The sequence below is a fragment of the Lontra canadensis genome, unplaced genomic scaffold (genome assembly GCF_010015895.1).
Source record: "Lontra canadensis isolate GAN:19392208 unplaced genomic scaffold, GSC_riverotter_1.0 scaffold3, whole genome shotgun sequence".
Lineage (NCBI taxonomy): Eukaryota > Metazoa > Chordata > Mammalia > Carnivora > Mustelidae > Lontra > Lontra canadensis.
This window is the reverse complement of record NW_022630997.1, coordinates 26081650-26095094: the sequence shown is the minus strand read 5'-3', so window position 1 is coordinate 26095094 and position 13445 is coordinate 26081650.

Below are 13445 nucleotides of genomic sequence, written 5' to 3'. Positions count from 1 at the left end.
GCCTCTTTCTTCATGAAATAATACCTTCATTAGAGAGTTGTCTTGAGATGAGATCAGATACTATGGGTAAAATGTATAAACATTTTCTGGCACATACTAGTGATCAATATACATTAATAATTAATTTAATATCTTTTTGCTGTATATTTAATATATTTTTTATTATTCATGTATCTCTTTCTCAATTCCTTTTTTTTCCTTCTCCGTAAGGCTCTGACCGCGTGGTTCTCCACTCCCATGTGTAAGAGTGTACTCCCACACCAGACCTGGCATGTGCTTTGTCCCAGAGGACTTTCCAAACCTGGCTCTGGTTAGACTTCACCTTCGGACCTCAGGACACCTAACCTTGGCTGCTTATTAGGAACCTCTTCCCTCCATCCCACAAACACCTCAGATCCCACCATTACAAAATCAGATTCAAAGCCTTTCTTCCCAAACTTCCTTCTAGAATCCCCATATGTCAGTTCCCCAAGGCAGAAATGTTGAGGTCACATCAGATTCTTACTCTTCTTCACTTGTTTGCATTAGTTCGTCAGATTCCTACAGCTTCTACCACCTAATTTTGCTTTACCTCCATCCATCTCATTCTCTCTAATCTTGTTTCTGCAGCATAGGTTTGGGCTGTCCTTGTTTCTTTGGGGGATTTTTCAATCGTTCTCTAACAACTCATTTCCCAGGTCCCACTACAGCATTCTCCAGTCAGGCTGACGTATAATGTCAACCAAGCCAGGACATTTTTGAAAGTGAAACAGGATGTTTATTAAACATTACACTCAGAAAGCAGGCATCAACAAAGACTGTCCCAGGCAAACTAGGACATATGGACACCCCCTAATTTACCCTGCACAGCTGTCAGAGTGTGCTTTCTAGAACACTTGTCTGCCCCCGCCACTTGCTCTCCCATATAGTGTGCCTAAGGGGAAAGCATGTACTGTTCTAATGACTAGAATGTTCTGCTCTGCTTGGCTGGTTTTCTTGTAAATCAATCAATCAGATGCTTGTATCTCTTGCAGTTTGGGGTAAATTTTAGCAAATAGATGTCTTCTTAGGGTTGGGTCAACTTTGGGTATCATAAAAAAAGAAAACCAAAACCAAACCAAACCAAAACAAAACAAAACAAAAAAAACCCAAAATGGAAACAAACTTTGGGATTTGCCAAGCTCAGAATATGCTGATCTAATGCAGCCCTTGCCCAAGACAATTTTTCCCTGGTGACCAGCAACACCCCTAGAAGACACCAGTGCCTCAGGGCCACCAGCCCTCAGCTGCCATCTCCCCACTGCCATCCGGTCAGTGGTTGTGACTCAGCGAGTGGCTAATAAATACTGAACAAGGCATAAAGCAGTTGATGATCCTTACTAGATATAGCAGCATTTTCCACATTAGTTTTCCACTTTTCAGTGCAAGTAGCAAAAGAATGGTCTTTTCCTATTAAGGCCACATTTACTTTTCACTCACTGAAGAAAGAAATCCTTTAATACATCTTCTCTGGAGAAACCGTTTTTTGGTTTTGTTTTGTTTTGTTTTTTAGAGAGAGAGAGGGAGAGAGGGTGCAAGTGGGGAGGAGCAGAGAGAGAGAGAATCCCAAGCAGACTCCATACTGAGTGTGGAGCCCAACATGGGGCTCAGTCTCACAACCCCGAGATCATGACTTGAGCCAAAATCGAGAGTTGAACTCTTAACTGAGTGCGCCATTGCAGGTGCCCCCAAATGAGCTATTTGTAATTTTACTTGATATTGCTAATCCTTCTTTGATATATTAAAAGTTTCATTATATAAGGAATCAATAATTATTGCAGAAAAATTGGAAAATACAGAATAGTAAAAGGAAAAAAAGTTGCCCATTTTTCTACCTTGTAAAATCATATTAATTTTATATGCATTCTTCAGATGTGTTCTATGTGAAAAAACAAACCAAACTCATATAGCAAAAACAGGAGCATGCTGAAGTATACCTTGCTTTTTCCGCTTAGTAATAGAAAATGCTTTTTAGATCAGTAAGTGTATCTCTGTACCATTATTGATGAAGGCTGCACTGTATTCCATTGTCTGGTTTCTCCATTCTTTAACAATCATTTATTTTCTGACATTTAAGAAGTTTCTAACTCTGCTGCCATTAACGAAAATGTTCACTGAATCTCCTTGAATATATATATTTTCCCCCTTTGATGATTTCTTTTGGATTAATTTTTATATGAGGATTGACTAAACCACTTTTAGACTCTGGCCAACTCGGTGGGCTTAGAATTTGTGTGTGTGAAAGAGCCTTGCAGTGGCTGCCTGTTGGGACAGCTTCACAGATGGGACTTCAGACTCTTTGGTTGCTTATTACCAAGTGATAAGATTTAAGCTCAAGGGAATGCATTAAAAAATTCCATGACAATCCAGTGGCTGTGTTTATGCAGGCAAGCTGAAATAGAACAGGTTCTAAAGAATTCATTCACAGTAAAATTATTTTTTCCCCCCTCAAAAGTATTTTTGGTGAAGTTTCTTCTTCATCTGTGGGTCTGTAGTGGGGTTGGGGCAGGGACGGTGGGAAACAGTGTGCCTTCATTTTTTTTTGATAGTTTGTCCAGCTGATATAGACTCAGTATACTTAGTGAACATTTCTAGGGAAGAAACTAAATGATATATTTAACATATTTCCAGTTTTGAGTAGATATTTATCCCATACAAGCACTTTGAATTAACCAGGAAAAAAATGATCAGAAAGTGACATATAATTGAATTGTCATATTTTATTCTTCAAACAGTTCTTTTACAGCATTTGGTGTTTTCCTGGACCTGCTAAAAGTAGTTGTGTCAGAGTCCTTTGTGATTGGTGTCAGGCAAAAATTGTCAGCCTAATTCACAATGGTGATGGATTATGGAGGGTTGACTCCTCAAGAGAAAATCTGCCATGTGATGCTCCGAGATGACAGTATTCAGAGAGGCCCTATACATATTCTCCATCTAAAAAGGATAATGTCAAAGTAAAAGTCAAATTTCTTTAGGTATTTTCTTAATGACTGTCACCTTGATCTTTCATGTTCTATGTTACTTTCCTCCTCAGAAATCAAAGAAGACATTTTTTTTTTTTTTTTGGTGGTTGTTGAAATATACCTCCATGTCCACCCTAAATGTCTCTCCAGAGGGCTCTTCCCTTTCCCTTTGGTATCTCAACATGGGCAACAGTGGGTCAGGGAGTGGGAGTTGAGGTTTTGTGTGCCTCTAGGGTAGCTAGCTTCTTGCCTTCTGAATCCTAAAGCTCTAAAACAGTAACCTGTGGGGCAGGAAGTATGAGAGATGAATCATTCTATTCTCCCTCTAGCATCAATTTCTTGAATCTTGAATTTTGAATTCTTAAAGAGTGACTTTATCATAGTGGACAATTATGGCAAGGGCCCTCATCAGTGGAGCACTTTACTCATGGCAAATACAATTGCCAGCTAATGTGGTGATTGTGTCAACAGAACCAGAAGACCACTGAAGTTTTCCAGTTCAGCACTGGGGATTGGAAGAAGTTGCTGCTCCAGTAATACTCAGTGTTTCTATTCACTGCCATTCTGTAATAGACAATCTATAAATCACAAGACAGCAATTCTCTGTTGCATCTGTAGAAACTCTCCTGTCTCTAGAATCTGTGAATTCTGAGCATTTTCTTGCCAGGCATATGGGAGGTCCAGAAGCCTAAAGATGTCCATAAAAGTCTATGTCCTTAAGGGGTCACTGAGGATACCAAGAGCTAGCAAGCTGGTGAGCTGGTTTCTCTTGGGATGAAGGTGATATTTGCAGTAGTTAGTCTGTGTATGTCTCTGAATAATGACCTTTTTTGATCCATGACCAGAAGATGTGGGTGGCTACAATGTGGGAAAGAGGGAATTGGGGAAGACGGCAAAAATGTGTGTTGGAGAAAGGGGTCTAAATCTGAGTTAAAATGTGCACATTTTATACACATTTAAGACACCTTTTTCCTACTCTTTTCTCTTTTTAGGGAGACAGAAAGGGCTTGAATCATAAAAAGAGCAGTCTTGGAAGTCATAATAAATACTATATAAGGGATTGAATTTGCTAGCTTCTTAACCAGACATATATGTTCTCAAACCAGTCAGTCAAAAAAATGTGGCCTGGGAACATATCTTGTAACTGGTCAGAAGTGAGGCAAGACTAGTGGAGTACTGTGCCCTTACCCAGTTTGACCTAACTCCTGGTAATTAACATTAAAGTCAATTGTGATACTAAAAATCACTAGGAAGCCATTGAAGTAATGTAATGACTAGCAGAGATTGTTGCTAAAAAAATAAGTTAAAGGACTTCCAGTTAAACAGGACAAAGCCATATATTTTATACCGGAATGAAATGATATGGACTCAGTGTACACTTCTGGAGTGTCTAACTATGATAACAGATTCCAAACAGTCATAATTAAAGACAACTTGCTCAACAGCTTTTGTTTTATAAAAATACTTGTCAAAGAACATGTATAGGAATGAAAACAAAAAGATAAACTTGCAAAAATATATGGGATGAAAATACTCGAAATTTCACTATGAAGAAAACAAGAGGTGAAAATGTCACCGTTAGCAGAATTGACATGTAACTTACTGAACACTCCAGCACTGCCAGATAGTCTTCTCTCAGTTAAAACTGCTGCAGCTCTTGATGATAAACAAGAGTCCATTGAAACTTTCAACAACTTCTGATTTATTAATTATAAAGTATAAACTTCAGGGTTATAGGCCATTTTTAAGAACTTAAAATAATAAAACTATATTGAAAAAAACAACTGCTAGAGAGGTATGAGTGACATGATATGAAAGACAGATGTGGCTGAGGAAATGGCTAGGCAGGCTCTCTCTCAGAATAAGAGCCCAAGTCCTTAGGTTGGTCCGTGAGGCTCTCCCTCAATGCCTGGGCCTCTTTTCCTCTGTAACCTCCTCTCCTGAACCTCTCCCCTTGCTTACTCTGTTCTAGCCACACTTATTCACACTTTCCAGGCACACTGGCCAGCCATCCTCAAATAGGGTGCTGGACCACAAATCTGAAAACCAATCTCAAGTCCCCAGTGCTGCTAACTGTACTGCTAATCATTACTACCCAGATAATTTCTTACTCCCTTTTAATTGACTAAACAATGGCGATATATAGAAGAGGAAGTAAACACATTATTTTCCCAAATTGTCTAGTCTCTGTCTCTCTGAAGTCAATCAATAAATGCCAAGTAAAATCAGAGAAGGCAATAAAGTAAGAAGATAGAGACACCGAGTAGAAGTATTTATCACCACAGGAAAACACATCTGTTTGTTTGCTGACAGTTGTCGTTGAACCCGCAGGCTTCATGTAATTAACCCCAGTTACCAAGGGGCTAATTACTGGTCTAGTTTCCATCAACATTATCTTTCCTTAAGCAAGAAGTTTACACTGCTTGCTCTTCTCATCTCCTTCCAGACTGTCCTTGATGCCTCACTCCTGCTCCAACGACATTTGCTTTCACCATGTACTAGTGACCTCCTCATTGCCAGGCTGACAGCCTTTTTCCCTGTCATCACCCAGTTGTGCCTGAAGGGCTTCATTGACCACCCACTGGTCACTGCATTTTGGGTTTCCACAACACATTCTCTCTCTCCTGCAGTGCTGTGACCCTTTTAATCTTTACCTCTCTGTCCTTTTTTATTGGCTCCTGTCCATGAACAGCCTCTATTTTTGGTCTTCCGTCCTCTGTGCTCATTCCTCATGGGAGCCCATTTCCCCTATATAGCACTGCTTATATCTTTAAACTCACCTCTGCCCTCTCACCTGCTCCTTCATGTCACATTTACAAACACTGGAGCTTTCTGCATGGAAAGCACCGCCATGCTCTCTAAATCAACATAGCTCAAGTTGAGTTCCAGACCACTCCCATTTCCCACTCATCTATATCTGTCTTGGGCATTCTTTCAATCTCCCAGGCAACAAGACTTCAGTATAAAAGAAAAATTTAATGAAGGGGGAACTGAAGTCATTCTCTTTCCTCCCAAAATTTCTGTCTTCAGCTTCTCTGTGTCTTCAACGTATACTCCCATGTACTTGCATACACCGTGGTCCTACAATACCCTTCCACTCCTCTTTTTCCAAAAGCATTCTCATCCTCCTTGTCTTTCTCCATGCTACTCCTTCTACTTGGTTTCCATGCAACTCATCCCCACTGAGAAATACTACCCATTCTTCAAGGTCCTGCTGGGATCTCACCCAGAGCCTCTGGCCAGCCACCTTCTCTTAGCACTGAAGAGAGTTTGGTGGATAGAGATAATTCTATACAAGTCTCTCTTTAGGTGGTACCTTCTCAGAGAGGTGGATGCAGGTCAGATTCTCATGTTTTAAATGTCTTACAGTGCCCAGATAATGCTTATTACATGTTGTCTTAATGGAATGGGATGGAATCTCCTACATAGGGGCTCTCGAATATTCCCATTGAGTCTTCCTTCAATATTGGAAACTTATCCCCTTAGTACCTGCAATAAAACAGAAATGAAGAATCACTGGAAAAATGAAAATGCATAAAACATACCTAGAACTGTGAGAAGGATGACAGCTGAGCTAAAGACACAGGCACCTATTCATCTCCCATTAACTAGCTCTTCAACAGTTGTCTCCTAAATTATTGGACACGTAGAAACCGAAGAGAGCTACACAAGCAGGAACTTATCACAAAAAAGAGAGAGTCCCTGACCAGACTGACAACCTTAGAACAGTTATCTATTGCCAGAGCCTGCCAAGATATTTGTTCCCTCTTCCAGATCACTGGCAGGAGGAGCTCTGATGACATGCTATAACTCCTGTCTTAGCTGTCATCGTGAAAGGCATTAGTGATGAGTGTGCCAAGCCCAGGATTCTGAGCCAGGATACTCTGAGACTGTTCTCTGCAGGTTTGGCCTTGAGCTAAGTGTGGCGTCAATTGCCTTCTTCCTTCATTTGTCCTCGGGGCTGCCCAAAGTTCTTTTTCATCCAACTCTTCTCCTGCCTCTTTCCCCAGACCTGTGCAAGATGTCTCACCCAATGATAGTTCAAAAAGGGTTAGAGATGCAGGGTAGGTAGAAACTGGAAAGGTACTAGTTTTTAAATCAAAATAATACACATACATAACTTTTTTAAGTCAAAGAGTATTCCAAGGTTAACTAAAAACAAAAAGTTATCTGCTTCTTTTCTTCCTTCCTCATTTCCTTCTTGTGCCACCCAGACACAACTATTTTAGCAGTTTCTCCTGGCGTTTACCTCCATTTCTAAATAATCTGCTTATTTTTCCTTTTTGATTTTAATACATTATCAGTTGTTTTTCCATTAACTTAATTTAATAAGCTGAGAATCACTACTTTTCCCCTCAACACTTCTGCTAAATCCTCGAAATGACTATCATCACTGGGTGCAAACATACTCATATGTTTCCTTTCTTGTTCAACTTTTATTTTTTTCTGAGTTAATAAATGCCTCAGGTTTTAATGTTTATTTTAATTCTACCTAACTAAATCTGCCTCAAACTTCTCAAAAAATATCTCACAATGAAGGCAACAAATCAAGTCATCTGTCAGCTCTTTTTTTTTTTCTTCCTTGGAGTGTGGCCCACCCCCAAGTCTCCTGCATCATCAAGTCTGGACTAATTGCTCTTGAGACCAACTATACACTATTGTTCTGGGTCTGCTCTTTCTTATCCTAGGAATTCCCTTTGTCCCTCTCTTATCTGGGATGCTGTATATCTTGGGTTCCACCTCTCTCTCTCTCTCTCTCTCTCTGGCTTGGTCCTCATTTTGATGAAGCATACTTTCAGTAGCCTCCAGGGGAAGGTGCATAGGAGGTAAATTTTCTAAGAGCTCACTTGCCTTAAAATGACTTTAATCTATCTCCTATTTAACTGATAATATTTTAGGGTTTCAGTTTCTAGATCGAAAATGATCTCTGCCCAGAATTATATTGCTTTCAAGAGGTCCATTGTTCTTTGGTTAGCTGTCTTTTTGGTACGTGAGCTGTTTCTTCTTTTCTTGCCAGGACTTTGTCAAATTTTCTTTTCCTAAGTCAAGATATTCCAAAGTGCGGAGGAGTCAAGATGGTGGAGAAATAGCAGGCTTAGACTACTTTAGGTAGCGGGAGATCAGCTAGATAGCTTATCTAAAGATTACAAACACCTACAAATCCAACAGGAGATTGAAGAGAAGAAGAACAGCAATTCTAGAAACAGAAAATCAACCACTTTCTGAAAGGTAGGACTGCGGAGAAGTGAATCCAAAGCGACGGGAAGATAGACCGCGGGGGAGGGGCCGGCTCCCGGCAAGCGGCGGAGCAACGGAGCGCAAAATCAGGACTTTTAAAAGTCTGTTCCGCTGAGGGACATCGCTCCAGAGGCTTAACTGGGGTGAAGCCCACGCGGGGTCAGCGTGGCCTCAGGTCCCGCAGGGTCACAGAAGGATCGGGGTGTCTGAGTGTCACAGAGCTTGCAGGTATTAGAACGGGGAAGCCGGCTACAGAGACAGAGCTGAGGAGTGAGCTCTAAGCTCGGGTTTACCGTGAACCGGTCCCAGGCTCGGTCAGCTCAGAGCACGGCCGGAGGCAGGGTGACGGGAGTAATTGGGCGCTGTTCTCTGAGGGCGCACTGAGGAGTGGGGCCCCCAGCTCTCAGCTCCTGCGGGCCGGAGACTGGGAGGCCGCCATCTTCATACCCGTCCTCCGGAACTCTACGGAAAGCGCTCAGGGAACAAAAGCTCCTGAAAGCAAACCCGAGCGCGGATTACTCAGCCCGGCCCCTGGTAAGGGCGGTGCAACTCCGCCTGGGGCAAAGACACTTGAGAATCACTACAGGCCCCTCCCCCAGAAGATCAATAAGAAACCCAGCCAGGACCAAGTTCATTTACCAAGGAGTGCAGTTTCAATACCAAGGAGAGCAGCAGAATTCCAAAGGAGGAGAAAGCAAAGCACGGAACTCATGGCTTTCTCCCCATGATTCTTTAGCCTTGCAGTTAATTTAATTTTTTTTTCTTTTTCAAATTTTTTTTCTCTTCTTCTGCTAATTTTTTTTAACTTTTACCCTTTTCTTTTTTAATGTTTTTTAACTAGTTTATCTAATATATATATATTTTTTTCCTTTTTATATTTTTTCTTTATTGGTTTTCTTTTTTAAATTGTTTCTTCTTTTTTTTTTCTTTCTGAACCTTTTTATCCCCTTTCTCCCCACTCACGATTTGGGATCTCTTCTGATTTGGCTAAAGCATATTTTCCTGGGGTTGTTGCCACCCTTTTAGTATTTTACTTGCTCCTTCATATACTCTTATCTGGACAAAATGACAAGGTGGAAAAATTCATTACAAAAAAAAGAACAAGAGTAAAAGAAAAAGAACCAAAGGCTAGGGACCTAATCAATACAGACATTGGTAATATGTCAGATCTAGAGTTCAGAATGATGATTCTCAAGGTTCTAGCCGGGCTCGAAAAAGGCATGGAAGATATTAGAGAAACTCTCTCGGGAGATATAAAAGCCCTTTCTGGAGAAATAAAAGAACTAAAATCTAACCAAGTTGAAATAAAAAAAGCTATTAATGAGGTGCAATAAAAAATGGAGGCTCTCACTGCTAGGATAAATGAGGCAGAAGAAAGAATTAGCGATATAGAAGACCAAATGACAGAGAATAAAGAAGCTGAGCAAAAGAGGGACAAACAGCTACTGGACCATGAGGGGAGAATTCAAGAGATAAGTGACACCATAAGACGAAACAACATTAGAATAATTGGGATTCCAGAAGAAGAAGAAAGAGAGAGGGGAGCAGAAGGTATATTGGAGAGAATTATTGGAGAGAATTTCCCCAATATGGCAAAGGGAACAAGCATCAAAATCCAGGAAGTTCAGAGAACCCCCCTCAAAATCAAAAAGAATAGGTCCACACCCCATCACCTAATAGTAAAATATACAAGTTTTAGTGACAAAGAGAAAATCCTGAAAGCAGCCTGGGAAAAGAAGTCTGTAACATACAATGGTAAAAATATTAGATTGGCAGCAGACTTATCCACAGAGACCTGGCAGGCCAGAAAGAGCTGGCATGATATATTCAGAGCACTAAATGACAAAAACATGCAGCCAAGAATACTATATCTGGCTAGGCTATCATTGAAAATAGAAGGAGAGATAAAAAGCTTCCAGGACAAACAAAAACTGAAAGAATTTGCAAACACAAAACCAGCTCTACAGGAAATATTGAAAGGGGTCCTCTAAGCAAAGAGAGACCCTAAAAGTAGTAGATCAGAAAGGAACAGAAACAATATACAATAACAGTCACCTTACAGGCAATACAATGGCACTAAATTCATATCTCTCAATAGTTACCCTGAATGTTAATGGGCTAAATGCCCCAATAAAAAGACACAGGGTATCAGAATGGATAAAAAAACAAAACCCATCTATATGTTGCCTACAAGAAACTCATTTTAAACCTGAAGACACCTCCAGATTTAAAGTGAGGGGGTGGAAAAGAATTTACCATGCCAATGGACATCAGAAGAAAGCAGGAGTGGCAATCCTTAGATCAATTAGATTTTAAGCCAAAGACTATAATAAGAGATGATGAAGGACACTATATCATACTCAAAGGATCTGTCCAACAAGAAGATCTAACAATTTTAAATATCTATGCCCCTAACTTGGGAGAAGCCAACTATATAAACCAATTAATAACAAAATCAAAGAAACACATCAACAACCATACAATAATAGTAGGGGACTTTAACACTCCCCTCACTGAAATGGACAGATCATCCAAGCAAAAGATCAACAAGGAAATAAAGGCCTTAAACGACACACTGGACCAGATGGACATCACAGATATATTCGGAACATTCCATCCCAAAGCAACAGAATACACATTCTTCTCTAGTGCACATAGAACATTCTCCAGAATAGATCACATCCTTGGTCCTAAATCAGGTCTCAACCGGTATCAAAAGATTGGGATCATTCCCTGCATATTTTCAGACCACAATGCTCTGAAGCTAGAACTCAATCACAAGAGGAAATTTGGAAAGAACCCAAATACATGGAGACTAAACAGCATCCTTCTAAAGAATGAATGGGTCAACCAGGAAATTAAAGAAGAATTGAAAAAATTCATGGAAACAAATGATAATGAAAACACAACGGTTCAAAATCTGTGGGACACAACAAAGGCAGTCCTGAGAGGAAAATATATAGCGGTACAAGCCTTTCTCAAGAAACAAGAAAGGTCTCAGGTACACAACCTAACCCTACACTAAAAGAGCTGGAGAAAGAACAAGAAAGAAACCCTAAACCCAGCAGGAGAAGTTAAATCATAAAGATCAGAGCAGAAATCAATGAAATAGAAACCAGAAAAACAATAGATCAAATCAACGAAACTAGGAACTGGTTCTTTGAAAGAATTAATAAGATTGATAAACCCCTGGCCAGACTTATCAAAAAGAAAAGAGAAAGGACCCAAATAAATAAAATCATGAATGAAAGAGGAGAGATCACAACTAACACCAAAGAAATACAGACAATTATAAGAACATACTATGAGCAACTCTACGCCAACAAATTTGACAATCTGGAAGAAATGGATGCATTCCTAGAGACATATAAACTACCACAACTGAACCAGGAAGAAATAGAAAGCCTGAACAGACCCATAACCAGTAAGGAGATTGAAACAGTCATCAAAAATCTACAAACAAACAAAAGCCCAGGGCCAGACGGCTTCCCGGGGGAATTCTACCAAACATTTAAAGAAGAACTAATTCCTATTCTCCTGAGACTGTTCCAAAAAATAGAAATGGAAGGAAAACTTCCAAACTCATTTTATGAGGCCAGCATCACCTTGGTCCCAAAACCAGACAAGGATCCCATCAAAAAAGAGAACTACAGACCAATATCCTTGATGAACACAGATGCAAAAATTCTCACCAAAATACTAGCCAATAGGATTCAACAGTACATTAAAAGGATTATTCACCACGACCAAGTGGGATTTATTCCAGGGCTGCAAGTTTGGTTCAATATCTGCAAATCAATCAATGTGATACAACACATTAATAAAAGAAAGAACAAGAACCATATGATACTCTCAATAGATGCTGAAAAAGCATTTGACAAAGTACAGCATCCCTTCCTGATCAAAACTCTTCAAAGTGTAGGGATAGAGGGCACATACCTCAATAGTATCAAAGCCATCTATGAAAAACCCACCGCAAATATCATTCTCAATGGAGAACAACTGAAAGCTTTTCCACTAAGGTCAGGAACACAGCAGGGATGTCTGTTATCACCACTGCTATTCAACATAGTACTAGAAGTCCTAGCCTCAGCAATCAGACAACAAAAGGAAATTAAAGGCATCCATATCAGCAAAGAAGAAGTCAAACTATCACTCTTTGCAGATAATATGATACTATATGTGGAAAACCCAAAAGACTCCACTCCAAAACTGCCAGAACTTGTATAGGAATTCAGTAAATTCTCAGGATATAAAATCAATGCACAGAAATCAGTTGCATTTCTTTACACAAACAACAAGATAGAAGAAAGAGAAATTAAGGAGTCAATCCCATTTACAATTGCACCCAAAACTATAAGATGCCTAGGAATAAACCTAACCAAAGAGACTAAGAATCTATACACCGAAAACTATAAAGTACTCATGAAAGAAATTGAGGAAGACACAAAGAAATGGAAAAATGTTCCATGCTCCTGGATTGGAAGAATAAATATTGTGAAAATGTCTATGCTACCTAAAGCAATCTACACATTTAATGCAATTCCTATCAAAGTACCATCCATTTTTTTCAAAGAAATGGAACAAATAATCCTAAAATTTATATGGAACCATAAAAGACCGCGAATAGCCAAAGGAATATTGAAAAAGAAAGCCAAAGTTGGTGGCATCACAATTCCAGACTTCAAGCTCTATTACAAAGCTGTCATCATCAAGACAGCATGGTACTGGCACAAAAACAGACACATAGATCAATGGAACAGAATAGAGAGCCCAGAAATAGACCCTTAACTCTATGGTCAACTAATCTTCGACAAAGCAGGAAAGAATGTCTAATGGAAAAAAGACAGCCTCTTCAATAAATGGTGTTGGGAAAATTGGACAGCCACATGCAGAAAAATGAGATTGGATCATTTCCTTACACCACACACGAAAATAGACTCCAAATGGATGAAGGACCTCAATGTGAGAAAGGAATCCATCAAAATCCTTGAGGAGAACACAGGCAGCAACCTCTTCGACCTCAGCCGCAGCAACATCTTCCTAGGAACATCGCCAAGGCAAGGGAAGCAAGGGCAAAAATGAACTATTGGGATTTCATCAAGATCAAAAGCTTTTGCACAGCAAAGGAAACAGTTAACAAAACCAAAAGACAACTGACAGAATGGGAGAAGATATTTGCAAAGGAATTATCAGATAAAGGGCTAGTGTCCAGAATCTATAAAG